This window comes from Budorcas taxicolor, chromosome 3, assembly GCF_023091745.1.
Source record: "Budorcas taxicolor isolate Tak-1 chromosome 3, Takin1.1, whole genome shotgun sequence".
Classification (NCBI taxonomy): Eukaryota; Metazoa; Chordata; class Mammalia; order Artiodactyla; family Bovidae; genus Budorcas; species Budorcas taxicolor.
In genome coordinates, this window is record NC_068912.1 from 109,973,728 (window position 1) to 109,976,543 (window position 2,816).

A 2,816-nucleotide genomic window follows, 5' to 3' on the forward strand; every position below is an offset into this window, starting at 1 on the left:
TAACCAGGGATTAAACCCAAGCGATCTGCATTGGGAGAATAGAGTCTTAGCCGTTGGATCACCAGGGAAGTCCCTGTCTTTTTCTAACTTACTTTGCGTAATATGATAATCTCTAGGTCCATCCATATTGCTGCAAATGGCATTATTTTGCTCTTTTTAATGGCTGAGTAATAACAGAATATTATGCTATATATATGTAGCATATCTTCTTTATCCATATATATATATTTATACACACACACACATATATATATAATGGTTGAGTAATATTCCATGTATGAAGAAGTGAAGTGAAGAGAAAGTCACTCAGTCGTGTCCGATCCTTTGCGAACCCATGGGCTATACAGTCCATGGAATTCTCCAGGCCAGAATCCTGGAGTGGGTAGCCTTTCCCTTCTCCAGGGGGATCTTCCCAACCCAGGGATGGAACCCAGGTCTCCTGCACTGCAGGCGGATTCTTTACCAGCTGACCACCAGGGAAGCCCTTATATGTAACTCACGTCTTCTTTATCCGTTCATCTGCTGATGGACACTTAGGTTGTTTCCATGCCTTGGATATTGTAAACAGTGCCACTATGGATTAAGGGTTCATGTATCTTTTTGAATTATACTTTTGTGAGGGTATTCGCCCAGGACTGGGATTGCTAGATTATATGATAACTCTATGTTTAGTTTTTGAGGAACCTCCATACTGTTTTCCATAGTGCCTGCAACAATTTACATTCCCACCAATGCTGTAGGGGGGTTCCTTTTTCTCCACACCCTCTCCAACAATGTGGAGGATGGCCATTTTGATGATGGCCATTCTGACTGGTGTGAGGTGATACCTCATTATAGTTCTGACTTGCATTTTTAATTAGTGATGTGGAGCATGTTCTCATGTGCCTGTTAGCCATCTGTATGTCTTCTTTGGAAAAATGTCTATTTAGGTATTCTGTCTGTTTTTTTGAGTGGGTGGTTTTTTTTGTTTTTTTTTTTTTTGGTTATGGAATTGTAGGAGCTGTTTGTATATTATATTTTGGAAATAAAGCCCCTGTTGGTTGAATCATTTGCAAATATTTTCTTCCAGTCTGTAGGATGTCTTTCTGTTTTAGTAGCAGAACTGGGATTGGAACTCCCCCTGCTGCGCTGGATCATGGAAAAAGCAAGAGAGTTCCAGAAAAACATCTACTTCTGCTTTATTGACTATGCCAAAGCCTTTGACTGTGTGGATCACAATCAACTGTGGAAAATTCTGAAAGAGATGGGAATACCAGACCACCTGACCTGCCTCGAGAAATCTGTATGCAGGTCAGGAAGCAACAGTTAGAACTGGACATGGAACAACAGACTGGTTCCAAATAGGAAAAGGAGTACGTCAAGGCTGTATATTGTCACCCTGCTTATTTAACTTCTATGCAGAGTACATCGTGAGAAACGCTGGACTGGAAGAAACACAAGCTGGAATCAAGACTGCCGGGAGAAATATCAATAACCTCAGATATGCAGATGACACCACCCTTGTGGCAGAAAGTGAAGAAGAACTAAAAAGCCTCTTGATGAAAGTAAAAGAGGGGAGTGAAAAAGTTGGCTTAAAACTCAACATTCACAAAACGAAGATCATGGCATCCAGTCCCATCACTCCATGGGAAATAGATGGGAAAACAGTGGTAACAGTGTCAGACTTTATTTTGGGGGGCTCCAAAATCACTGCAGATGGTGACTGCAGCCATGAAATTAAAAGACTCTTACTCCTTGGAAGAAAAGTTATGACCAACCTAGATAGTATATTCAAAAGCAGAGACATTACTTTGCCGACTAAGGTCCGTCTAGTCAAGGTTATGGTTTTTCCAGTAGTCATGTATGGATGTGAGAATTGGACTGTGAAGAAGGCTGAGCACCGAAGAACTGATGCTTTTGAACTGTGGTGTTGGAGAAATCTCTTGAGAGTCCCTTGGACTGCAAGGAGATTCAACCAGTCCATACTGAAGTAGATCAACCCTGGGATTTCTTTGGAAGGAATGATGCTAAAGCTGAAACTCCAGTACTTTGGCCACCTCATGAGAAGAGTTGACTCATTGGAAAAGACTGTGATGCTGGGAGGGATTGGGGGCAGGAGAAGAAGGGGACAACAGAGGATGAGATGGCTGGATGGCATCACTGACTTGATGGATGTGAGTCTGAGTGAACTCCGGGAGATGGTGATGGACAAGGAGGCCTGGCGTGCTACGATTCATGGGGTCGCAAAGAGTCGGACACGACTGAGCGACTGAACTGAACTGAACTGCTGTGCTATTTTGTTTCATTGACATATCTATCCTTTTGTCAATAACACATACTGTCTTGATTACAATATTTTATGGTAAGCTTTGAAATCAGGTACTGTCAATCAGCTCTATGACTTTAATCTCCTTTAATATCATGTAGTTCTTCTGGGTATTTTTGTCTTTCCACATAAACTTCACAATCAGTTTGTCAATGTCCATAAAATAACTTGCTGAGATTTTGTTTGGAATTGTGCTAACTACATAAATCAAGTTGAAAAGAACTAAGATCTTTATGATAATGAGTCTTCCTACCCATGTATAATAGAATATCTCTATTTAGATTTTCTTTTGGAGAAGGAAATGGCAACCCATTCCAGTATTCTTGCCTGGGAAATCCCATGGACAGAAGAGCCTTGCAGGCTATATAGTCCATGGGGTCACAAGAGTCAGACACAACTTAGAGACTACACCACCAAACCACAGATTTTCTTTTTTTTTTAAGTCAAAGTTTTGCAGCTTCCTTCACATACATCTTATACATATTTTGTTAGATTCATACCTAAGTATTTC